The 27251-nt window shown below is 45.7% G+C and overlaps 1 long non-coding RNA gene across 1 annotated transcript in view; it reads right to left on the minus strand.

Moving 5' to 3' along the window:
- Window positions 1-209: 209 nt before the first annotated feature.
- LOC138672008 (uncharacterized) overlaps window positions 210-27251 on the minus strand; it is a 43118-nt gene continuing 16076 nt past the window's right edge. Inside the window, exons 2-3 of the long non-coding RNA XR_011319528.1 lie at window positions 18969-19134; window positions 210-262 (exon numbers count right to left, since the gene is read on the minus strand). This is a non-coding gene — a long non-coding RNA (uncharacterized lncRNA). The remainder of the gene's footprint in view (window positions 263-18968; window positions 19135-27251) is intronic.

Raw genomic sequence — 27251 nt, forward strand, 5'->3', positions numbered from 1 at the left:
TCTCTATGTGCTTAGCAGAAGTAAATTGCCAGGATCCTGCTGAAACCATGCGGGTATGTGAGAACACCAATCCCCTAGCTTAACCCTTTAGAAAGCGACTGTAGGATATAGCTGGTTAGGGAGCAGGGGAGCTCACTTGTCTCCCCCCACCACCACCTGATTGTAGGGGTATTGATGTATTGTCGTTGTCAACTGGGGACTTGCCAATTACCTTTATTGCAGCTGTCTTGCTCCTTCCTCCTTTTAGAATCAGCCAGTGTGTCTAAGCACATGGTAAAAAAAATAATTAAAAGAATTAAAAATAAAAAAATAATATCTTTGTCTGTAACTACTTTTAATTGCAAATAAATTAATAAAAAGGCACATAATTGATGTTCCCACATTAGTACCTCATCTATTGTGGAACAAAAAGCTATCAAAATTATTTTTCAATCACTCACCTCCCAATAACAGGTATAACAAGTCACATGTACCCCCAAAAATAGCCTTAGAAAATGCAATTTGTTTTGAAAAAAAAAGTACTCATATGGCTTTATCAAATGTAAAAATATAACTCTTAAAAACATAATAAAAAAATAGCTGTGTCCTCAAGAATCAAAATAGCTGTGTCATTAAGGCGCTAAAAGAACAGTCAGAATGGCAACAATAAGACGGAATCAACTACATTTACTGGCACAAATTTTACATTAGACAGCCCTGAGGTCACATAAAGATGTATCTGAAGAATTTGTGGCCTCCGGGCCAGACTGAGATAACCGTGCTACAAAAGGTAAAAGCAGCTTTTGATAACTGTATTTTTCAAGCATAAGATTAGATGGAAAAGGTAATGACAAGCATAAGATGGAATCATCATTTAATAGCTAATTTTCTCTTAGCTTTCGGACTTTCTACAATTTCCTACATTACCAATCTTAATTGCATTTCTTCTACCACAACAATGAAATACTAAAAAAATTTAGAGGCACGTCTAGAAGAAAAAGAACCATTAACTTTATATATACATAGGAAAGTGTAGAACTATGATTCATTACCACTACCTCTTGCTTATATATACTGTTATGTCCAGAAGTATTGGGACAGTGACCTTCGTGATGTCGCCTCTGCATGCTACTATTTTAAATTTAAAATGAAACAACTGAGATGCAGTTGAAATGGAGACTTTCAGGTTTAATTAGAGTGGTTGTACAAAATTATCCTGTGAAACATTTAGGAAATGGAACCATTTTTCTTGAAAACTTCATTTCAGAGGCTAAAAAGTAATTGGACAAACTAACTTAACCGTAAATAAAATGTATTGCATTTTGTGCAAGCCAGGGTGTGGCCTCCCTTCTATGAGCTGAAAATTACATTTAAAAGCTTCCCTAGACTGGTGTCCACAGTTTGGGAGTCGGTCCTTTGTCTACCCTTATTCACACACTGAGTAGGCCACTTCTAATATTTCTGCTACCTATTTGATGGATTTCTTCTTTTTTTCAGCCTAAGGCTACTTTCACACTAGCGTTAACTGCAAACCGTCACAAAAACGTCTTTTTTCCGAAAAAACGGATGCGTCAAAAAAGTGGAAAACGTATGCAACGCATACAGCATTTCGACGGATCCGTCGCAAATCCGATAAACGGTTGCGTTGAAATGCTGGATGCGTTGCATACGTTGCATCCGTTTTTACCATCCGTTGCATCCGTTTTTACGACGGATCCGTTGTTAAAATGGGAGGCACCAAAATTTGATTGGCTACTGGAAAATAAGGAAATGTATATACTGACTGTATTTACAGCCCATCTTTGAGGGTTTCAGTTTAGTGGCAAGGATGGATGGTGTACTTGGGAGGATTGCGAGTTTGGTTACTGACGTTGTATTTGAGACGAATCGCCTGGATATCATAGTGCGGGAGAAGGAGGTGGCAGCAGAAAGACGGAGGATGCTTCTGCAGCAACGGAGAGTGAGACGATTCTGGATACATCCGATCAATGAGCTGCGGATGACCAGGGGTGTCCAGTCCACTCTCTATCTGGAGTTGTGGCACAACCCACACAAATTCTTACGGACGGATGAGGATGGAACATTTTGACTATTTGGTTGGAAAACTAGGGGATGTCATCCAAAGGCAGGACACAAGGATGAGGCTTGCCATCACACCGGCGGAGCGGCTTCTGGTGACACTGCGGTAAGCATCTTTTTTTTATGTCATTGCTCATATTGAATGTTATTACATGCTGCAGACAATACTGCGCTGACACATTGCGCTGCATTTTCCGCAGCATGTAATTTTTTTTGTTGTTTGAGGCCATTCCACTGTTTGTTTTTCTTATGTTATTGGTCATATTGAATGTTATTACATGCTGCAGACAAAACTGCGCTGACACATTGCGCAGCATTTTCTGCAGCATGTAATTTTTTGGTTTGTTTGAGGCCATTCCACTGTTTTTTTTTTCTTATGTCATTGGTCATATTGAATGTTATTACATGCTGCAGACAAAACTGCGCTGACACATTGCGCAGCATTTTCTGCAGCATGTAATTTTTTGGGTTGTTTGAGGCCATTCCACTGATTTTTTTTGTTGATGGTCTGTGCAATTTTTTTTTTACATTTTTTTTTTCTGCAGCTTCCTAGCTACGGGTGAGTCTCTGACTTCACTCCATTTCCAATTCAGGCTGGGGTTTCCACTGTTGGCGGAATAGTGAAGGACACATGTCGGGCTATTTGGGACACTTTACAGCCGGAGTATATCCCACAACCATCAATGGAGATCTGGTTGAGAAGTGCAGAACAATTTGAGAGAATTTGCAATTTCCCAAATTGTGTTGGTGCCGTGGACGGCAAACACATAAGGATTGCTAAACCGGCAGGAACAGGATCCGAGTACTACAACTATAAAAAATACTTCTCCATTGTACTCATGGCTATTGCAGACGCCAACTGCCGATTCCTTGCTGTGGACATAGGAGCGTATGGCCGGTCCAACGATTCGAAAGTTTTTAAAAACTCTCCAATGGGTCGTTGCCTGTATGGAGATACATACAATTTCCCGCCAGCCAGACCGCTCCCAGGAACAAGTGAACCAGCCATGTCATATGTTTGTGTAGGTGATGAAGCGTTTCAACTCTCGCCGCACTTACTGAAACCATATAGCAGCCGTGAATTAAACAGTACCAAGCGGGTATTTAATTACCGTCTTACTAGAGCAAGAAGAGTGGTAGAGTGCTCTTTTGGTATATTGACGGCAAAGTGGAGAGTTCTGCTGACGGCAATAAAACTGGAAACCAAAACTGTAGACGATGCTGTTAAGGCATGTGTGGTGCTCCATAACTTTGTCCTTTCAAAGGAGCCCGTTTCCTTGGATGACGAAGAACTGAAGACAACCTTGTGGGATTACCGCAGTGCCTCTGTTCGCTCCACAGGTTCTGTTACCAGGATGAGGGACCAGTTTGCGGATTATTTTGTGTCACCTGTTGGGCGGATTCCATGGCAAGATATCATTGTGTGACATGTTTTTCATGGCTTTTGTTGTTTATGTAAAAATTGTGTTTCTGGCAAAAAAAAACAGCAAAAAAAAAAAAATTCCCAAAGCGTGGTTTGCTTCGTGATAAAACCATTGTGTTATATACCTTTCAAACGTCTGGTATTTATTTTCATTTAATCTTTTTTAATAGTTACCATATTACCTTAATTAATCCACACACACAAAGAGTAGATTTTAAATCAGAAAGATTTTTATTTTAAATCTTGAAATTTTTTTTAGCATTTTCAAAAAACATTTTGTTTTTCTTTTCAAAATAACTTTTGTTTTGAACATTTATAAACTTATAATTTTGTTACTACAAGTCTTGGTAGTGTTGGGTGGAGTAACTATGGGAGGAGGGGCTGGAATGTTGGACCACGTCGGTAGGTGGGATTGGGGAAACCCTACTTGTTTGGTCTGCAGTGGAAGGGTGGTGAAAAGCAGGAGGCTGACCAGAGGGGGGTTGTATTGGGGTATTTGTATAACTGAATGGGGAAGGAAAGCTGGGCAAGGAAGAAGAAAACACTGGGGAATACATTTGGGTTGTGGGCCTGGTTTGGTATTGGGACTGACGTTGATATTGGGGGGCATGGTGTTGAAATGGTGACTGGGATGTGTGGGGAGGTGTGGGGGTAGATTGGGGTTCGTGGAGGACCTTGAGTAGAGCATTATGGCAGCTATTCATTACCCGCATCTGCTGATCAAAAGAAAGCTTTTCCATGCTCCTGAGCATGGATTGAAAAAAAAGATTTGCCGGAGATTGACTTACATCTAAATGCAGCCTATCCAAGCGACTGCTGGTTTCATGGTGGGTTTCACTGATGCGTGATTGCACCATGATGAAACCAGCAGTCACTTGCTCTCCCAAAATTTTAAAAGAACTTTGGAAGGATGCATTTAGATGTAAGAACTCAGGAGCATAGCTCCTTTCCTGACCCCTCTGTCGCTGCCGCCACGAACCTAACGGTGGTGTAGAGGTGGCAGGGTCAGAGGGGTGGGGTAAAGGGAACGCTATCTGTTGACCATCAGATGCGAGTAACGAAGGCTGCGCTCCAGTGCCTGAGGTGGATGAAGTGGAGGGGTCAGAGGTGTGGGACCTACCGACGTGGTCCCCGGTGGCGGACTCAGGAGGGATCGCTCCAGAGGGCGCAGAGGAAGATGCAGGCGCACGGTGGCTGGAGAAGGTGCTGTGAAAGAAAAAAAAAATAATTTAATATATTGATATGAAAAAGCCCGGACTGAAACAAAAGTTTTGTGATTAGACAGGTTCTTACTGGGATGTTGAATACTTACACTCTACTCAGCATGGTTCGCCTCAGGAAGGAGAGGGCAGGGGCGTATCTGTAGCTCCTCTTCTTCCTTCCTGCTGAGCCACTCGGGGCCTGCATCTCCTCGTTGAATTCCCTCTTAAAGCGATCCCTCAGTGACCGCCACCGCTTCCTCACCTTGCCACCTGTGAAGACAGGAATGAAGAAAAAAAAAAATGGTAAATGCAAGACATTACATTCAGCTCTAAACATCACTGAAAAGTGAATACTTACATAGTTTGCTCTGCTGCTGTGGAAGAAGGTTCTCCCACCTTGGAAAGATGTTATGGCATACTTCCAACCAGAGCCGACGGGTGACACTGGTATCAGCATGCCTGCGGTCAGCCATGTTCAACAGCGGCTCCCGCTCGCGAACCTCCTCGATTAGGGCTTCGATTTCTATATCAAAATCTTCGGTGGGAGCACACTGTGAAGCCTGTGAGAAAAAAAAAATAAAAAAATAAAAATTAGTAGACTGAAAAACAAAATTACCAATCGAAGCCCCCCAAAAAGCAACTCACTGGTGGCCGACCGCGGCGTCAAGTCCGCCGACTCTGGGAGCGCCTGGGAGAACCTTCACGCTGTGCTGGAAGTTCAGCAGCAGCAGCAGCAGGAGACTGAAATAAAGGATAAAAAAAATTAGCTTTAATGTATGTATATGTTTTCTGTGTTACGTTATATATGAAATTCTGTTTTGTGTATGGTGCAGTGTGATGTGTGAAGCAAGTGTTTCGCCACTACTTACACTTGGTTCCTCCTCCACTTGGATGTCTCCACCCATCTCGGTCCCTTCTGACAGCTCCTCATCGGATTCTGATTCCTGTTTAAACATAATAAATGCATGTAGTGAACAAAAATGATTTAAAAAAAAAAATGTGTTTACTTACCGATACGCGCTGTTGCTGTGGAGGAGGGCTGTCAGAAGAGGACATTGTGTTCCTGGTGTTAAGGCCGGTGGCTGTGGTCCTGGTGGCTACGGCCGGTGGCTGTGGTCCTGGTGGCTACGGCCGGTGGCTGTGGTCCTGGTGGCTACGGCCGGTGGCTGTGGTCCTGGTGGGTCTGTAAGTTAAAAGACACTTGCAATCTGCTCTACACATTGAAGTAGCAGATTTGGGGTCTTCAAAACTTACTTTGAAAAATTTGAGGATGTGGTCCTGGTGGCTACGGCCGGTGGCTGTGGTCCTGGTGGCTACGGCCGGTGGCTGTGGTCCTGGTGGGTCTGTAAGTTAAAAGACACTTGCAATCTGCTCTACACATTGAAGTAGCAGATTTGGGGTCTTCAAAACTTACTTTGAAAAATTTGAGGATGTGGTCCTGGTGGCTACGGCCGGTGGCTGTGGTCCCTAGTGTATCTGTAATATAATAAGTATAATGGATTTATAGTTAGACCACCGCAGAACTAGGTAATGTTTAGCAATAAACACCCTGTTTTAAAATGTGAGAAATAGGTGAACACCAAAACCCAAAAACAGGTGCACGTTATACCATTCATTTCCATGTCCCTGAAAAAAAAAAAAAAAATTTAAAATGTGAGACACCATGGAAAAATGTGCACATGGGGTGCATTTGGATAGCGCTGGGCAGACCCGCCTGATCTAATAGAAGGGTGTCACTACTAGGCTTGCCTGGATGCTGTGCATCTCCATTGTGTGAACAGCGCCACATACAAGTTTTTATGTGCAGCAATGTGCCAAGCAGCCACCCTCTCCATTAGTTTGGTAGCTGGTGAGTGGCTGCCTCATCGGTTATGCTGCACCTGTGTTGTTTCTATTTTAACCACATGGGTCCACTGCATCCTGTTAGTGCATTTGTTTGGAGGCCTAGGCAGATAAGAACCTCTGCCGTGTTTTGCTGTTTTTTCTAATTTTTGGAGGATCTCTGAATCCTCTTTTTGTGCTTTTGCTGCGATTACAGCTGCAAGTCTCTTGGGGTATGTCTCTATCAGTTTTGTACATCATTTGTAAAACAGCAGTTTTCAGCTATTTCCACAGATTCTCAATTGGATTGAGGTCTGGACTTTGACTTCCATTCTAACACCTGTATACGTTTATTTGTGAACTCCAACAGGTTTTCTTCAAGAATGGTCCTGTATTTGGCTCCTTCCCGTCAATTTTAGCCATCTTCCTTGTCCCTGCTGAAGAAAAGCAGTCCCAAACCATGATGCTGGCTCCACCATGTTTGACAGTGGGGATGGTGTGTTCAGGGTGATGAGCTGTGTTGCCTTTACGCCAAACATCTCGTTTGGCATTGTTGCCAAAAAGTTCGATTTTGGTTTCATCTGACCAGAGCACCTTCCTCCACGTTTGGTGTGTCTCCCAGGTAGCTTGTTGCAAACTTTAAATGGCACTTTTTATGGATATCTTTGAGAAATGGCTTTCTTCTTGCCACTCTTCCATAAAGGCCAGATTTGTGCAGTGTACGACTGATTGTTGTCCTATGGACAGACTGTCCCACCTCAGCTGTAGATTTCTGCAGTTCATCCAGAGTGATCATGGGCCTTTTGGCTGCATCTCTGATCAGTTTTCTCCTTGTTTGAGATGAAAGTTTAGAGGGACGGCCGGGTCTTGGTAAATTTGCAGTGGTATGATACTTCTTCCATTTCAATATGATCGCTTGCACAGTGCTCCATGGGATGTTTAAAGTTTTGGAAATCATTTTATACCCAAATCCGGCTTTAAACTTCTCCACAACAGTATCACGGACCTGCCTGTTGTGTTCCTTGGTCTTCATGATGCCCTCTGTGCTTCAAACAGAACTCTGAGACTATCAGAGAGCAGGTGCATTTATACGGAGACTTGATTACACACAGGTGGATTATATTTATGATCATTAGGCATTTACGACAACATTGGATCATTCATAGATCCACAATGAACCTCTGGAGTGAGTTTGCTGCGCTGAAAGTAAAGGGGTCAAGTAATATTGCACGCCCCACTTTTCAGTTTTTGAATTTCCACAAAAATTTTAAAATAACCAATAAATTTCGTTCAACTTCACAATTGTGTTCCACTTGTTGTTGATTCTTCACCAAAAATTTACATGTGTATGTACACACTGTGTGCAGAATTATTAGGCAAGTTGTATTTTGATCACATGATACTTTTTATACATGTTGTCCTACTCCAAGCTGTTCAGGCTTGAGAGCCAACTACCAATTAAGTAAATCAGGTGATGTGCATCTCTGTAATGAGGAGGGGTGTTGTCTAATGACATCAAAACCCTATATAAGGTGTGCTTAATTATTAGGCAACTTCATTTCCTTTGGCAAAATGGGTCAGAAGAGAGATTTTACGGGCTCTGAAAAGTTCAAAATTGTGAGATGTCTTGCAGAGGGATGCAGCAGTCTTGAAATTGCCAAACTTCTGAAGCATGTTCACTGAACAATCAAGCGTTTCATGGCAAATAGCCAACAGGTCGCAAGAAGCGTGTTGGGCAAAAAAGGCGCAAAATAACTGCCCATGAATTGAGGAAAATCAAGCGTGAAGCTGCCAAGATGCCATTTGCCACCAGTTTGGCCATATTTCAGAGCTGCAACGTTACTGGAGTAACAAAAAGCACAAGGTGTGGGATACTCAGGGACATGGCCAAGGTAAGGAAGGCTGAAAAACTAGCACCTTTGAACAAGAAACATAAGATCAAACATCAAGACTGGGCCAAGAAATATCTTAAGACTGACTTTTCAAAGGTTTTATGGACTGATGAAATGAGAGTCCCTCAGATTGGGCCAGATGGATGGGCCAGAGGCTGGATCAGTAAAGGGCAGAGAGCTCCACTCCGACTCAGATGCCAGCAAGGTGGAAGTGGGGTACTGGTGTGGGCTGGTATCATCAAAGATGAACTTGTGGGACTTTTTCGGGTTGAGGGTTGAGTGAAGCTCAACTCCAAGACCTACTGCCAGTTTCTGGAAGACATGTAGAAAAGCCGCGGAGACACCATCACGTGTTTCTCAACGCAAGCAATAAATAGCCAGGTCTTTCACCGGGAAGGAACAACCACGGGAAGGGCAGCATCCAAAAGGAAAACCACCTATGCCAAAACATGGTATCCATCCACAGACAGCTGTTTCGGGGTATTTGCCCCTCATCAGTGTGGAGCCAACTGCTGGCTCCAGGCCCCCTGTCTGCTAAGGGGCCCCATAGCAGCTGGTCGGCAGAGAAGGGAGACCAATTCTCCCTGCTCTGTTGCAGAATGTAACTATTGTCGCACTGTGCGCGCCGATACAGTTACAGTAGCGTAGCTCTGGGTGGGCCCCCTCTGGGCTCCGGGCCCGGGGCACTTGCACCCTCTGCCCCCCCAGTAGCTACGCTAATGATATATATCTATTATTGTACCTGAATTCAAGGCAACTATATACAGTATATATAGGGTTCACTCTACTGGGCACTTTGTCTCTCTATTTTAAACCTTAAATTGTGTTTTCTAGTATCTAAATAAAGTTCTATACTTTATTTTACATATGGTTTGCTTCTTTGGACTAAAAAAAGATAATGTAAAGCGCTGTGGAATATGTTGGCACTATATAAATAAAATAATTATTATAGAAGTCCCTTGGTGGTTGCACAATATACACATTATATATATATATATATATATATATATATATATATATATATATATATTGTAGCATGGATAAAGGGTTTGTGGTCGATGGGAGGTATGTGCCACATAAGTGCCTGATTGCTGTAATGTAGCCCGGAGTATTCCTTTCTTGCACATAATCTTGTATATGTGTTTCAGGACCTGTGGTAATGTCAGACCACATGGCTAATCATGTGATGGGTTACTGGGTGGGGTTAGCTCTTTATAAGACTGGCTAATCCTTTACACAGCAGATATGTGTGGAGGTGAAACCCTCCTGAGTGTGTTACGGCTTCAGGACTGAGCCGGATGAACTGGACACTTGCTTTTCTTTGCCTGAACCAAAGGCCCATTTTGCTTTCTGTTATTTGCCACATGGTTTATGAAGCAATAAACCCAGTGAACTTTAAAGGAACACGTCTCCTGAGTGTCAGCCGTCGCAGCTGAGTGAGTGAAATCCTTACAATTGGTGGAGAATGCGGGCAGCGTTCCCAGCGGAGACGTGAGTTTATTTTTGAATGTCCTGGGTCAAGGCTGTTGCGAGCCAGCAGGAGCAAAGGCAGCAAGAGACCAACAGGCTGTTGATGCAGCAGATACAACAGAGCCAGCAGGAGCAACGGCAGAGTCAGCAGGAGCAACGGCAGAGTCAGCAGGAGCAACGGCAGCAGATGCAGCAGAGCCAGCAGGAGCATCAGCAGCAGATGCAGCTTCTGGCAACCGCCATCCAGGGCAAGGCGAGCGCCCCAACCCCAGGTTTGGCTGATGACACCCACGTCCGGAAGACGGTAAGACGCGCATTGCAGAAAATGACTCCCGGGGATGATGTTGAGGCCTTCCTGACGGTGTTTGAGAGGGTCGCTGAGAGGGAAAAACTTCCGCCAGAGCAGTGGGCAGAGGTACTTGCGCCATACCTGACGGGAGAACCCCAGAAGGCGTACTATGATTTGACCTTGCAGGATGCCAAAGAGTATCACAAATTGAAAGCCGAGATTCTCGCACGTTTGGGGGTGACACTGACTGTCAGGGCACAGCGAGTTCACTCCTGGGGCTATCACCGGGACAAACCACCTCGTTCCCAAATGTTTGATCTGTTGCACCTGGTCCAGAAATGGCTGCAGCCAGAATCCTCTGCGCCTGCACAGATGGTAGAACGGGTGATGATGGATCGGTTTGTCCATTCCCTCCCGAGGCCTATACAGTCTTGGGTTGCCCAGGGTGATCCCCAGAATGCCGACGAGCTGATCGGACTGGTTGAGAGATACCAAGGGTTGGAAGGCTCCTTCGGGAGGCAGCCCATGCCGTACTGGGGGTCCCAGAAGGCAGCTGAGTCCCAAAAAGGGGTGGTGCGTCCAAGGTCACAAAGGGCGGGGGAGGTGGTGCCCAAGGTCCCCACGGGTGATATTATTTGTTGGAGGTGCCACAAGCCAGGACATATAGCTGCCCGTTGTTCCCAAACCACTGAGCAGATGGACTGCAGCATGGGACGCCGTTGTTCATACTATGCGTATCCAGCCTGTAGTGTGAACTCTCCATCCAACGAGGGACCTCAAGCGTGTCCCGTAAAGGTGAACGGTCGAGCAGTAACGGCACTGTTAGACTCGGGGAGCCTAGTGACCCTGGTGAGGGCCACATTTCCTCTCCACCTGCTCCCAGGAAAGAAGGTCGGAGTGCGGTGCATACATGGTGATGCAAAGGACTACCCTATGGCCAGGGTGGACATTGAAACGGCATGTGGCACTGAGTCCCACATAGTCGGCGTGGTTCAGGACTTGTTGCACCCTATAATTATTGGCCGGGATTTCTGTTTGTTTTGGGATTTGTGGGGAAATGGTTCTGAGCTCCCTGGCAGGGAACCAGTGAACCCTGGAAGGGTATCGCCACACCCAGAGGCAGACAGTTTTCCTTTTTGTGTTCTGGTTGGGGATGAGGAGGAAGTATCCCCTACATCTGACATTCTGGAGTTAGAAGTTACCGGTGAAAATTTTGGGACTGCCCAACATAGGGACCCCACTCTGAGGGAAGCCTTTAATAATGTCACAGTTATTGACGGGGTGGTACAGGAGCCGGGGGCAGACACAAGATTTCCCCATTTTCTGTTGAGGGGGGAGTTGTTGTACCGTGTCACGAAAATACAGGAGGAGTTGGTAGAGCAGTTGATAGTGCCGGGTCCGTATAGACGGAAAGTGTTGGACATGGCCCATTCACACATCTTGGGTGGACACCTGGGGGTGGAAAAAACGCAGGAACGGGTTGTGCAGAGGTTCTATTGGCCTGGGTTTCACCGGGAAATAGTGAACTATTGCAGGTCCTGCCCTACATGTCAGCTAACTGCTCCTACTCCTCATTTCCGGAACCCCCTTGTGCCACTGCCCATTATTGAGGTACCGTTCGAGAGAATTGCCATGGACTTGGTCGGTCCCTTAGTTAAATCAGCTCGGGGCCATCAGTATATATTAGTCATCCTGGACTATGCCACACGCTATCCTGAGGCAATTCCCTTGAGAAATTCTTCCTCAAAAAGCATAGCCCGCGAGTTGGTCCATGTCTTTTCCCGGACAGGTCTGCCAAAGGAGATCCTGACTGACCAGGGTACACCTTTCATGAGCAAGGTGATGAGGGAGTTATGCAAAGCCCTGAAGATCTCCCAGTTGAGGACCTCGGTGTACCATCCCCAGTCAGATGGCCTTGTTGAGAGGTTTAACAAGACCCTAAAGAGCATGCTGAGAAAAGCTATAGAGAAAGACGGTAGAGACTGGGATTGTCTCTTACCCTATCTGATGTTTTCCATTCGTGAAGTTCCACAGGCGTCCACAGGGTTCTCACCGTTTGAGCTTCTATATGGCCGACATCCACGAGGACTCCTGGATATAGCCAAGGAAACCTGGGAGGCCGAAGTCACACCCCACAGAAGCGTCATTGAGCATGTGGCCCTGATGCAGCAGAGGATTGCAAAGGTGATGCCTATCGTGAAAGAACACCTTCTCCAAGCACAAGAAGCTCAAGCCAGGGTCTACAACCGGTCTGCAAGAGTGAGGCAGTTCAATCCGGGAGACCGAGTTCTTGTGTTAGTTCCAACGGTGGAAAGCAAGTTCTTGGCCAAATGGCAAGGGCCATATGAGGTTGTCGAGAAACTTGGTGAGGTAAATTATAAAATTCACCAACCAGGAAGACGGAAACCATTCCAAGTTTACCATGTCAACCTCATCAAGCCATGGCAAGATAGAGAGCCGACAGCAACTCCATCATTGTTAAGCAACCCAGAAGGTGAGGTTGGAGCGGTTACTATAGCAGAGACGCTATCAAAGACCCAGAAACAGCAGTGCCGGGAGTTACTCCAGAAAAACAGGGACCTGTTTTCAGAATTGCCAGGATACACGAAGGTCATAGAGCACGAGGTCCTAACAGAGCCACATGTGCGGGTGAATGTGAAACCTTATCGTATTCCTGAGGCTCGTCGAGAAGTTATCTCCAAGGAAGTGGAGCGTATGTTGAGGCTTGGGGTCATTGAGGAATCCAAGAGCGGTTGGTCGAGCCCAATTGTCCTGGTCCCAAAACCTGATGGAGAGTGGAGGTTTTGCAACGACTATCGGAAGTTGAATGAAGTCTCCAAGTTCGACGCTTATCCCATGCCCCGTATTGATGAGCTCATCGAAAGGCTTGGGCACGCCAGATATATATCCACCTTGGATTTGACAAAGGGGTATTGGCAGATCCCCATGGCACAGGAAGCCAAGGAGAAGACGGCCTTTTCGACACCTGATGGATGCTTCCAATATGCCCGGATGCCGTTTGGCCTACAGGGAGCTCCGGCGACCTTCCAGAGGGCTATGGATAGAGTCCTTGCACCCCATAAGGCCTACGCTGCCGCGTACCTAGATGATATCGTCATCTTTAGCCCGGACTGGGAGAGTCATCTGGAGAAAGTCCAAGCGGTGTTGGATGCTATAAGAGAGGCCGGATTTACTATAAACCCGAAGAAGTGCGCCTTGGGTAAAGAAGAAGCTAAGTACCTTGGATACATAGTGGGTCATGGAGAAATAAAACCCCAAATCAATAAAGTGGAGGCAATCCAAACATGGCCAAAACCAGTTTCCAAGAAACAAGTTAAAGCCTTCCTGGGAATCGTGGGATATTACAGGAGGTTCATCCCAAACTTCGCCACGATGGCTGCGCCTCTGACTGACCTGCTAAAAGGGACAAAATCAGTAATGGTTAAGTGGTCCGAAGAAACAGAGTCAGCCTTCCAAGAAATGAAAAACGCTTTGTGTAAGCAACCCGTTCTGACGGCCCCAAACTTCAAGAAAGAGTTTATTCTTCAGACAGATGCCTCAGATGTTGGGGTGGGAGCAGTCCTTTCCCAAGAACTACATGGGGAGGAGCATCCTGTTCTCTATCTGAGTAGGAAGCTGTCCTCATCTGAAAAGAACTACTCAGTCGTTGAGAAGGAGTGCTTGGCCATAAAATGGGCAGTGGACACATTGCGGTACTATCTGCTGGGACGTAAATTTAGACTGGTATCTGACCATGCCCCGCTTAGGTGGATGAGAGAAACGAAAGGAAGAAATGCTAGAGTCACCCGTTGGTTCTTAGCCCTGCAGGACTTCAGTTTCCATGTGGAACATAGGGCCGGAAAGCTGCACGGTAATGCGGATGCCCTATCGAGAATCCCTTGTTTAGTGGGGGAAAGTGCCAAGCCCCACGGCTTTAGGCAGAGGGGGGAGGTATGTAGCATGGCTAAAGGGTTTGTGGTCGATGGGAGGTATGTGCCACATAAGTGCCTGATTGCTGTAATGTAGCCCGGAGTATTCCTTTCTTGCACATAATCTTGTATATGTGTTTCAGGACCTGTGGTAATGTCAGACCACAAGGCTAATCATGTGATGGGTTACTGGGTGGGGTTAGCTCTTTATAAGACTGGCTAATCCTTTACACAGCAGATATGTGTGGAGGTGAAACCCTCCTGAGTGTGTTACGGCTTCAGGACTGAGCCGGATGAACTGGACACTTGCTTTTCTTTGCCTGAACCAAAGGCCCATTTTGCTTTCTGTTATTTGCCACATGGTTTATGAAGCAATAAACCCAGTGAACTTTAAAGGAACACGTCTCCTGAGTGTCAGCCGTCGCAGCTGAGTGAGTGAAATCCTTACAATATATATATACACACACACACACACACACACACACACATACATACATACATACATACACAAGCGCACATAAAAAATAATGGAATTATGAAAATCACGACCTAAAGACATATCCATGATATGCAAATTATGAAAAAGAATTTTGAAATCCCCACACTTGCATGCCTTGGCTGCTATCAAATTATGAAAATCCATTGCTGGCAGCTCCTTTTGCAGTTGCAGATGTGCCACGACATTGCAGATGTGCCTGGAGTCTGGAGATGCTGCAGGCCATGATATCATTTTTAGACCACGTAGATTGCTCACGGTAGCATAAGTAACATGCGGCCTGTCATTATGGTGTTGAAAAATAGGCTTAGATAAATTTTGATTTGGATTAATGCCTTTACTGCTCAAATTCTGTGGATTAAAAATGTGTGAAAATATTAATGCCTGACAGCCTGAAACTTATTGTTACATTCTGCATCCAACAAGCTATTTATGAAAATTAGTTTTCATAATCTTTATGGCATAAACTGATGGTGGAATAAATGTTGGATACTGTAACTCATCCTGTCCATTTCAGTCAATACAGCGGCAGCTGCTACATATGGCTAATATTCCCTAGAGGACTGACATGGCACCATTACTGTCATCAACACCTTCCCTAATTCAGTAGTCAATTATCTTCTTGTTTTAGACCATATTGAGTTATTCTGTTACTTGAAGAATTGCTGTCATACAAGTTTGTAGAGAAACAATTTTTTATTTATCTATACAATTTAAAAGTGTCATTTTTTCAGGGATTTGTGTTTGATTTGTTTTTTTTCCTGTTATTTACAATAAAAGGAGAAAAAAAACAGTTTTTTTAAATGTGGTTAAAAAAAAACAATGCAGAATTTCTGTTTTGCTGATTTTGCTACCAAATAATTAAACAGTGATCAACAGTTGTGTGTATCCCAGAATGGTACTAATTAAAACTACAGCTAGTTACAGTACTTAAAAAAAAGGTATGACTACAAATGTAATGACTCGTAGGATACAATTAATGCAATCTTGATACTGTGCGAAGGAGGGCCAGGGCCGTAGTCATGGCCGAGGACAGCGGGGCATTTGTGCCCTGACCTCCCATGACATGAAAATAGTGTCCATTACTCTGCATACCTGTGGCTCCACTTTCTACATTGTCAGGGTCCTCTCTGCTCTGCTGTCGGCTCCCTCTAGACAGTTCCGTATAAATAGAGACACAGTCCATTTCAACTTTCAAATGAATAACTTTACTGCTTTCTTTATGCAGCACATCCATATTCTTCACAACATTTACAACAGGTTTCACATTGCACATTTCTTATTCTTTCCCTGCACTTCTGAGGGCATCAGCCCATGCGATAAGTTGCCACATTATGAAGCCATCTACGGGGGTACTGTAACTGCTGCTGTCTTAACCTCTTTCTGACCTCGGACGGGATAGTACGTCCGAGGTCAGATACCGCGCTTTGATGCAAGGCTCTGGCGGTGAGCCCGCATCAAAGCCGGGACATGTCAGCTGTTTTGAACAGCTGACATGTGCCCGCAATAGCAGTGGGTGAAATCGCAATTCGCCCGCCGCTATTAACCAGTTAAATGCCGCTGTCAAACGCTGACAGTGGCATTAAACCGGCGCTTCCGGCCGGGCGGCCGGAACTTAGCGCATCGCCGACCCCCGTCTTATGATCAGGGGTCAGCGATGCGTCAGAATGGTAACCATAGAGGTTCTTGAGACCTCTGTGGTTACTTATGCCGGCCTGCTGTGAGCTCCCCCCTGTGGTTGGTGCTCACAGCACACCTGCATTTCTGCTGCATAGCAGCAGCGATCTGATGATCGCTGCTATGTAGCAGAGCCGATCAAGTGGTGCTAGCTTCTAGCCTCCCATGGAGGCTATTGAAGCATGGCAAAAATTAAAAAAAAAAAAAAGTAAAAAAAAAATGTGAAAAAAATAAAAAAAATATAAGTTTAAATCACCCCCCTTTCGCCCCATTCAAAATAAATCAATAAAAAAAAAAAATCAAACCTACACATATTTGGTATCGCCCTATGGGAGGTGGAGCCACATATTCATTACTGTTAATGAGCGGCCCCACGTGACCGCTCATACAGTAAAAGGTGCGGCCAGTACAGGAAGCAGCGCCAGCGAGGGAGCCGGGTGAGTATTTTAATAACAGCGGGCGGGCACACAGGGGGTGGGAGGGGGGTGGGGACAGGGATCCTTATGTTAAACACGAGAAACAACAAAAAAAAGGATTATTCATATCTTCTCTACAGCAAACGCTGCTGCAGAGAAGATATGAATTGCGGCTTCAGCACCACGTGGGGGGGACAGCGCTTATCTCTAGCGCTGTCTTCTGCACGGTGCATGTGGTACCCAGTCGGCACACGTGTGCCGCACGTGTGCCACACTGATGTGCCACCGAAACGCACGGGCACACGGACACGGATAATTCCGGTACTGATTTTTCCGGTACCGGAATTATCTGGACGTGTGAGACTGGCCTTAATCAATGTTGCGTGGTTACTGCTATCATGACAGGCACTTAAGCCCGTGCAGGCGGTTTGGGCACCCTGGTGCGACTGACTATGGAAGTCCTCCTGTCTTAACCACAGTGACCCCTCCTATATTAACTATTTACAGTGCTATATCTGAAACTATAATGTACCACAACTTGTGGCAAAATTTGGGTTCTACATTTTCCCTATGAAACAATATCCATATAAATGCTTTATATACGACAGACAGGGCATGAAATATTCACAGTAGCAATCACGTGTAAAACATTGCAGATAAATATACATATGTTACACATAGCAGTTAAGAATATATCCGTGAAATAACTACTTAACTGGGAATATACATATCCGTTCATACAACCCCTTACAGCTGTACGGTAAATGCCTTAAAACAATTTTTAAAAAAGTGCCATTTTTTGTTTATCCCCTCAAAAAGAGTACCTCAAAATGTCATCAGTGAAAACTACAGCTGGTACTGCGAAAAGAAACAAGTGCCCATACGGCTTCGCCTACTGAAAGCTAAAAAAACAAGTTTAAAATCTCAATGGTGAGAACATTTATTTTTTTTTGTATAAAAAATTTAAAAAAACAAAGAGATAAGTTTGGTATTGTGATAATCATATTCAGCTTGATTTCTCATGATCTATCTGTAGCACAGGTTATTGATAGGAGATCAGTGGGTGTGTAACACCTTTGACTACCACTGTCCATATTGGTTTCAGCAGTGGCCAGATGCAAACAATGTACAGAGTAGAGCACTTTTCACTTCAATGGCATAAAAATTGCAGTATTTCACAATTGTGACTAAACAATGCACTGTGTTCAGCTCCATACATTGCATACAACTGGCTGCTGTCACAACAGATAACACCTGATCGTTGAGGGTACCAGACAGACACTGACTTCAAACTGATACCCTATCTTATGGATATCAATATGTACCGGTAAGTCTCAAATAATCCATTTAATATGTAAATTAAACTGAACTGTAAATGTTAAAAACATTACAGAATTGCTGTTTTTTCATTCTGCTTTTCAAAAATTGTAATATGTATTGTTCAAAACTGATAAAAAAGACATGTACCACAACACTGAAACACTACATTGGTAACCATGAAAAGTGCAATTTGTGACGCCATAAATAAGCCGTCAGACAGGGAAATGTGGAAAACTTAAGGCTGTCAGAATAAGGTGACAAAAACAAATTTTTATTTTTTTTTACAATAGTACCCAAATGTTAATAAAATTATATAAACTTGGCATCACCTTAATCATAATGGAATAAATGATATAACTAACAATGAATGTTAGAATTGCTGTTTTTGTTCTATGTTCCCCCATAAACAGTTAGTTGGTGCTTTTAAATCTAGGGATCCTAGGTGATAACACATTGATTTCATGTGTTGGATACTTCCTGAATATTAAAGATAATATCTAGCTTTACAATCTCAGAGTATTTCAGATTTTATGTCTTTTCCCACAAAAGGAGCTGAAATAAATCCTTGTTCCATGATAAAGTAATTTGTTTTATTTAACTTTAAGACATAAATATAATAAATCAAGATATTTGCAGACATTCTTAGTGTCACTTGGGGATTGTTAATTAGAAAAATAGCTAAACATCTTTTAGTGCTCACCTCCTAATCAACGGAATTAATTTATTTCTAGATATAAAAATAATCAGTCACGCTGACTTCTCCCTATTAACAGCCTCTGTCAGTTCCCAAAAAGAAAACAGGATGTTTCCTTCACATGTCGGCCCTGCATGAAAAGTTTCCATCTGCTCCCAGAGAATTATTCATGTCTGTGTGGTCTAAGATTAATTACCACTCTCCTCCTCTCTCATATCAATTGCATTAATGAAACTGGTCTTCAGATCAGTCCAATTAACCCCAATAGAATCATTACATACCTAGCTTTCCATTTGGATAATGGCTGATGGAATTGATCTCCAGATTTAGTGGTGGTTGCAGATAAGTTTTGTAGCATTTAGAGTCTCTTGGGTTTTATAAGCAGTTTCAGTTTTTACTATCAATTCCTTAGATAATACAAGGTCCCTTTGACATTCCTGCAGTGACCTGGAATGAGGACAAGAAGATAAAAGGTCATGTAATCCATATTGTCCACTGTCATCTACATAGCTTTCTAAAACATTAAAATGCCTTTCGATCCAAAAGTTAAAAAGTAAACATATATAAGCATGATGTATGAATATGAAGGTCCTTAACCCCTTTCTGACATTAGACGTACTATCCCGTCGAGGTGGGGTGGGCCCATATGCCCACTGACGGGATAGTACGTCATAGCGATCGGCCGCGCTCTCGGGGGGAGCGCGGCCGATTGCGGCCGGTTGTCAGCTATCGCAGCTGACATCTGGCACTATGTGCCAGGAGCCGTCACGGTCCGCCCCCGGCACATTAACCCCGGTACACTGCGATCAAACATGATCGCATTGTTGCGGCGGTATAGGGAAGCATCGCGCAGGGAGGGGGCTCCCTGCGGGCTTCCCTGAGACCCTCGGAGCAACGCGATGTGATCGCGTTGCTCCGAGGGTCTCCTACCTTCTTCTTCCAGCAGGCCCCGGATCCAAAATGGCCGCGGCACTGCATCCGGGTCCTGCAGGAAGGTGGCTTCACAGCCTCCAGGAGTCCATGTCAGATCGCTGATCTGACACAGAGCACAGCAAAGTGTCAGATCAGCGATCTGTCACTTTACTGTGATGTCCCCCCCTGGGGCAAAGTAAAAAAAATATATATTTCCATGTGTAAAAAAAAAAAATCCTAAATAAATAAAAAATATATATATTGCTCCAATAAATACATTCCTTTATCTAAATAAAAAAAAGAAAAAAACAATAATAGTACACATATTTAGTATCGAAGCGTCGTAACGACCCCACCTATAAAACTGTCCCACTAGTTAACCCCTTCATTGAACACCGTAAAAAAATAATTAAAAAAACGAGGCAAAAAACAACGCTTTATTATCATACCGCCGAACAAAAAGTGGAATAGCACGCGATCTAAAAGGCAGATATAAATAACCATGATACCGCTGAAAACGTCATCTTGTCCCGCAAAAAAACGAGCCACTATACAGCGTCATCAGGGAAAAAATAAAAAAGTTATAGTCCTTGAAATAAAGCGATGCAAAAATAATTGTTTTTTCTATAAAATAGCTTTTATCGTATAAAAGCGGCAAAACATAAAAAAAGATATAAATGAGGTATCGCTGTAATCATACTGACCCGTAGAATAAAAGTGCTTTATCCAATTTACCAAACGCGGAACGGTATAAATGCCCTCCCCTCCCCCCCCCCCCCAAAAAAAAAGAAATTTATGAATAGCTGGTTTTTGGTCATACTGCCTCACAAAATTCAGAATAAAAAGCGATCAAAAAATGTCATGTGCCCGAAAATGTTACCAATAAAAACATCAACTCGTCCTGCAAAAAACAAGACCCAACATGACTCTCTGGACCAAAATATGGAAAAATTCTAGCTCAAAATGTGGTAACGCAAAAAAATATGTTTTGCAATAAAAAGCGTCTTTTAGTATGTGACAACTGCCAATCATAAAAATCCGCTAAAAAAACTAAAGTAAATCAAACCCTACTTCATCACCCCCTTAGTTAGGGAAAAATAATAAAATTAAAAAAATGTATTTATTTCAATTTTTGGGTTAAGGTTAGGGCTAGGGTTAGAGTTAGGGCTAGGGTTAGTGTTGGGGCTAGGGTTGAGGCTAGGGTTAGGGTTGGGGCTAGGGTTAAGGTTGGGGCTAGGGTTAGGGTTTGGATTACATTTACGGTTGGGATTTGGTTTAAGGTTGTGTCAGGGTTAGGGGTGTGGTTAGGGTTGGGATTAGGGTTAGGGGTGTGTTGGAGTTAGGGGTGTGGTTAGGGGTGTGTTTGGGTTAGGGTTTCTGTTAGAATTTGGGGTTTCCACTGTTTAGGCACATCAGGGCTCTCCAAACGCGACATGGCGTCCGATCTCAATTCCAGCCAATTCTGCGTTGAAAAAGTAAAACAGTGCTCCTTCCCGTCTGACCTCTCCCGTGTGCCCAAACAGGGGTTTACCCCAAAATATGGGTTATCAGCGTACTCAGGACAAATTGAACAACAACTTCTGGGGTCTGTAACGGGGTCTACCAAGCTTTCATTACCACCCCGTGTTTCAGGAGGTCCACTCTGCTTTTGCTAGATTCTGAATGAAGGACGCTGGCAGGAATTTCTTGATTACATGAGAGCATATAAAAGCTGACTGCTTCTCCAGGTATTTCCAGTCTAAGAACAACCTTTATTTACAGCACACAGAATATATAACACAGATACTCAGGGCAGGCCAATAGAAAAAGCAGGCCAGACATACATTACAATAGCCGCAGGGGGCCGGAGCCTGACGATATTTACTGTGGGAATTACAAAGGTGGGAGGAGGTCAGAAAGAGAATATCTTGTCCAGGGGCGCAGCCTGTGGACTGATGCATTTCACATGGAAACTATTATACATACATATACTGCATAACATTTTTGGTGCTGGGGGGTTCTGTAACACGGCTCCCCTTTCTAGCGACGCGATCGGCATACACAGTCTGATCCTTAACGGATCGGTTTGGGGATGACCGAAGTTTATGGGGTTGGTACAAGTTCCGTTTGTCGACTTAGTCCATCGGCATTACCGTTTTGTTTGCCGGGTCTGTAGTGGATGGTGAAGTCCAAAGGTTGTAGGGCTAAACTCCACCGCAGTAATCTGGCGTTGTCTCCGGAGACCCGATTAAGCCAGACTAGGGGATTATGGTCCGTTAGGAGGGAAAACTGTCGTCCATACAAATATGGTTGCCACTTTTTGAGTGCCCATACTATTGCCAGGCACTCCTTCTCGATGGCCGCATAGCTCACTTCACGGGGCAGTAGTTTCCGACTCAGGTAAGCTACCGGGTGTTCTTGGCCGTCCGGCCCGACTTGGCTTAGTACTGCCCCCAATCCAAACATAGAAGCGTCTGTGTGGACTAGGAAACGTTTAGTTGGATCGGGTGCGGCCAATACAGGGGTATTGGTGAAGGCGTCCTTTAGCTGGCGGAAGGCTTCCTCACACTCTGGGGTCCAGGTTACTTGGCGGGGTTGGTTCTTACGGGTCAGATCAGTGAGGGGCTTGGCCATGCTGCTGTAATTGGGAACGAATTTCCTGTAATACCCCCTGTCCCTAGAAACGCCATGACCTGGGTTTTAGTGCGTGGGGTGGGCCATTTGGCTATGGCCTCAATCTTGGCTGGTTCTGGTCTCTGTTTCCCACTTCCCACCCAATGCCCTAAATACTGAACCTCTGCTTTGCCCACGTGACACTTGTTTGGGTTCAGGGTGATTCCGGCCTTGTGGATCCTGTCTAATACTGTCTCTAGGTGATTTAGATGCTCTTCCCATGTCGCGCTGTAGATGGCGATGTCATCCAGTTAGGCACACGCATAGTCCTGGAGACCATCCAGAAGCCGGTCAGCCAGCCTCTGGAAGGTCGCCGGGGCAGTCTTCATCCCGAATGGCATAACTCGAAACTGGAATAAGCCAAACGGGGTGACAAATGCCGACTTGGGAATAGCATCAGGACTAAGGGGAATCTGCCAGTAGCCTTTGCATAGATCGATGGTGGTCAAATACTTTGCCCCTGCCAGCCGGCCTAACAAGTCATCCACACGCGGCATGGGATACGCATCCGTCACTGTTTTCTCATTGAGCTTACGATAGTCTACACAAAACCGTGCAGTCCCATCCTTCTTGGGCACTAACACTACGGGGGATGCCCAGGGACTATCTGACTCTTCAATGACCCCTAAACGCAACATCTCTTGTATCTCTTGTCACATCCCTTCTCGTACAGACTCAGGGACGCGGAAGGGGAGTTGTCGCAGGGGGGTCTGATCCTGGGTCTCAACCTTGTGTTGTGCCAGGTGAGTGTACCCGGGTTTCCCCCGAAAACATCCTCTGTCGCTGCCTCAACAACTCCTCCGCCTGCTGTCTCTCCCGGGGACCTAAGTCTTCACCCCAGTGTACCTGGTCCCATGTTTTAGACTGAGTCCTCTCCCCTAAGACATCAGGCAAGGGAAGTCCGGCTAAATCCTCTGCTTCAGGTGCAGAGATGGCCACTACCTCTTCAGGGCACTCCCGATAGGGCTTCAGCATATTCACGTGGAACATGCGGATAACCCTGGGGTCGTCACAATCGGCGACATTATAGGTGGTGTTGGCTACTTTCCCCACTACCTGGTAGGGCCCCTGCCATGCAGCTTGGAACTTGTTCTGCCTAGTGGGCTCTGACACCAGGACCTTCTGCCCTATTTCCAAGGTGCGCTCTCTGGCCCTCCGATCGTACCATACGCGCTGGCGCCGCTGGGCCACCTGCATGTTCCCACATACAGCCTGGGTCAGCTCCTGTAGGCGGTCCCGGAATTCCAGCACATAGGGTACAATAGGTACCCCTTTTATGGTGCCCTCCCCTTCCCAGTGTTCTAGCACTAAGTCTAGGGGTCCCCTTACCCGTCTCCCGTATACCAGTTCGAATGGGGAGAACCTCGTGGATTCTTGGGGCACCTCTCGATAGGCAAACAGGAGTTGAGGCAAGAATTTCTCCCAGTCCCTGTAGGTCCTGGTAAAAGTCCCAATGAGTTGTTTTAACGTCCCGTTAAAGCGTTCACACAACCCATTGGTTTGCGGGTGGTATGGGGCGCTTCTAATGGACTTTACACCGCACAGCTTCCACAGTTGGTTGGTCACCTCTGCTGTAAACTGGGTACCCTGGTCTGAGATAATCTCCCAGGGAAATCCAACCCGTGAGAAAACCTGGAGCAAGGCAGCCGCCACCGTCTCTGCCAGTATGTTAGGTAACGCAACCGCCTCTGGATACCATGTGGCATAATCTACCACTGTCAATATATACCTTTTCCCTGACGGACTGGGTTTGGCTAACGGCCCTATCAGATCGACCGCTACTCGGCTAAATGGTTCCTCCACAATGGGGAGGGGGCGTAATTTGGCCTTGCATCGATCTCCCCTCTTGCCAATGCGCTGGCAACTGTCACAGGTCTGGCAGTATTGACGAACATCATAGGTTACCCCCGGCCAAAAGAAGTTTTGTGTCAGACGATGCCTGGTGCGACTGACGCCGAAGTGCCCGGCCAAAGGTATGTCATGAGAGATTCGCAGTAACTCCTGCCTATACTTCTTGGGAACTACCAGCTGTCATTTTATAGTGGGGCTCGTGCCTGTGTGGTGCTGCTCTGTGATCCGGTAGAGGAGTCCCTGCATCCATATAAACTGTTCCCCTTCCAGTACCCCTCTCCCCTCCTGTGCCTTCCCACGATATCCCTCCAATGAAGGATCCTCAAGTAACTCCCTCTTAAATTCATCTGGGGTGGCCCAAGAAATGTGTCTGGCTATGGGAATACGTGTAGGGCTGGGATGTCTTACCTGGGCCTCCTCTGAGTGTGATTCCGCCTCCGCAGCTCGAGCTTGTCTCCGGGTGGTCACAGGATATGTCTCAGCCAGAGGGGCAACCGAGAAGGCAGACAACATGGGCCCCAAGTCATTTCCCAGCAAAACGTCTGCAGGCAAATCCTCCATCAAGCCAACCTCAACAAGGCCATCCCCAACTCCCCAGTTCAGGTGAATCCTGGCAGTGGGCAGTCGATGTATGGCTCCCTCTGCTACACGGACTCCCACTGTCCGGTCCGTCTTCTCTTGGTCCCGGACGAGATGAGGCTTCACAAGGGTCAAAGTTGCTCCGGAATCTCTTAGTCCCTGTATGCGTTTCCCATTAACCCACACGACCTGTCGATGCTGTTGTCAATTATCTGCCCGGGCTGCCTGCACGGGGTCCACTTCATGCAGCACTTCCTTCATGTCTTCCACCCCTTGGTTAGTTGTAGCCCCCAATGCCGGGTCAGCTTCGCCTTGGTAGCAGTGTACAGCGGCCCTGCGGAAGGTAGCTGTTCCCGCCTTTGGCCACTGGGTATGCTGAGTCCGGTTGGGACATTGTCTTTGCAGGTGGCCCAGCTGACGGCAGGTGTGGCATCGCGCCCCAGGGGAACTGTGGTAGGCCGGTTTCTAGCTTGTCCCCTTACAATCTTCGGTGGTTTGGGGCCCTCCAGGTCCATGGGCGGACCCCTAGTGACCATCTTTGATCCGGACAACTGAGGCCTCCTGGCGTCATGATGTTCATCGGCCAGACGAGCGGCTTCCTCAAGAGTCATTGGCCACCTGTCCCGAAGCCATTCCTGTGTCTCGGGGTTTAGTCCATTAAAGAATCGTTCTAACAAGAAGAGCTGGAGGACGTCCTCCTTAGTGGTTACTTGGCTCCCTTGTACCCACTGTAGCAGTGACCGCCGTAATTTACAGGCCCATTCAGCGTGGGTATCGATTACTCGTTTTATAAGTCTGCGGAACTTTTGGCGGTATGCCTCTGGTGTCAGCGCATACCGGGCCAAGATCACTTCTTTGATCTGCTCATAGTCCATACAGTCCTCATCGGGTACCGTGCGATAGGCGTCCGCTGCCCGGCCTGTCAGCTTGCTGGCCAGAATCTGAACCCGTTCCTCCGGCTTCACTTGATGAAGGGCACACTGCCGCTCAAAGTCCTGCAGAAAGCCATCAATGTCTTCCTCTGCCTCCCCCAACTGTCGGAAGGCATTATACTGGATCTTTTCGTGGCTTACGGTTGAAGGTACCTGGGCGGAGGCCAGAGCTCCCCTTGCTCGCTGACTCTCCTCTCTCCGCTCTGCCATCTCCATCTTGGCCAGCTCCACTTTGGTCCGCTCTGCCATCTCCATCTTGGTTAGCTCTATCCTGGTCCGCTCGGCCATCTCTTCCTTCAGATCAGTACGCACATCAGCCATCACCTCTCGTATAATCTCTACTGCAGGGTTTGGGCCATAGAACGCCAGTCTGTTCTTTACCTCCCTCTGGAATTCAGTCTCCTCCACGTTCACATTGGGGGGCGCTGCACTGTCGTGTTCCATGATGGCTGCTATCAAATCCGCTTTTATTTAGTTGCTGGCGATTAACCCTCAGGCTTCCACCCAATCTTTTAATGTAGTCCTCTTTAACTTCTGGTAGTTGTCTTCCATTCATTCCTTTCCTCCTGTAGACGGGGTATCACATCCCGCTGTCTGCCACCAGTTTAACGGGATCTACCAAGCTGGGGTACCTCTTTCAGTACCACCCCGTGTTTCAGGAGGTCCACTCTGCTTTTGCTAGATTCTGAATGAAGGACGCTGGCAGGAATTTCTTGATTACATGAGAGCATATAAAAGCTGACTGCTTCTCCAGGTATTTCCAGTCTAAGAACAACCTTTATTTACAGCACACAGAATATATAACACAGATACTCAGGGCAGGCCAATAGAAAAAGCAGGCCAGACATACATTACAATAGCCGCAGGGGGCCGGAGCCTGATGATATTTACTGTGGGAATTACAAAGGTGGGGGGAGGTCAGAAAGAGAATATCTTGTCCAGGGGCGCAGCCTGTGGACTGATGCATTTCACATGGAAACTATTATACATACATATACTGCATAACATTCTTGGTGCTGAGGGGTTCTGTAACAGGGTCCAATTTCTCTTTTTACCCTTGGGAAAATAAAAATTTGGGGGGCTAAAAAAACATTTTTGTGGGACAAAAATGATTTTTTATTTTCACGGCTCTACGTTATAAACTGTAGTGAAATACTTGGGGGGTTCAAAGTTCTCACAACACATCTAGATAAGTTCCTTGGGGGGTCTAGGTTCCAATATGGGGTCACTTGTGGGGGGTTTCTACTGTTTAGGTACATCAGGGGCTCTGCAAATGCAACATGACGCCTGCAGACCAATCCATCTAAGTCTGCATTCCAAATGGCGCTCCTTCCCTTCTGAGCTCTGCCATGTTCCCAAACGGTGGTTACCCCCCACATATGGGGTATCAGCGTACTCAGGACAAATTGCACAAAAACTTTTGGGGTCCACTTTTTCCTGTTACCCTTGGGAAAATACAATACTGGGGGTTAAAAAATAATGTTTGTGGAAAAAAAAAATTATTTTCACGGCTCTGCGTTATAAACTGTAGTGAAATACTTGGGGATTCAAAGCTCTCACAACACATCTAGATAAGATCTTAGGGGGTCTACTTTCGAAAATGGTGTCACTTGTGGGGGGTTTCAATGTTTAGACACA

The sequence above is a fragment of the Ranitomeya imitator genome, chromosome 3 (assembly GCF_032444005.1).
Source record: "Ranitomeya imitator isolate aRanImi1 chromosome 3, aRanImi1.pri, whole genome shotgun sequence".
Classification (NCBI taxonomy): Eukaryota; Metazoa; Chordata; class Amphibia; order Anura; family Dendrobatidae; genus Ranitomeya; species Ranitomeya imitator.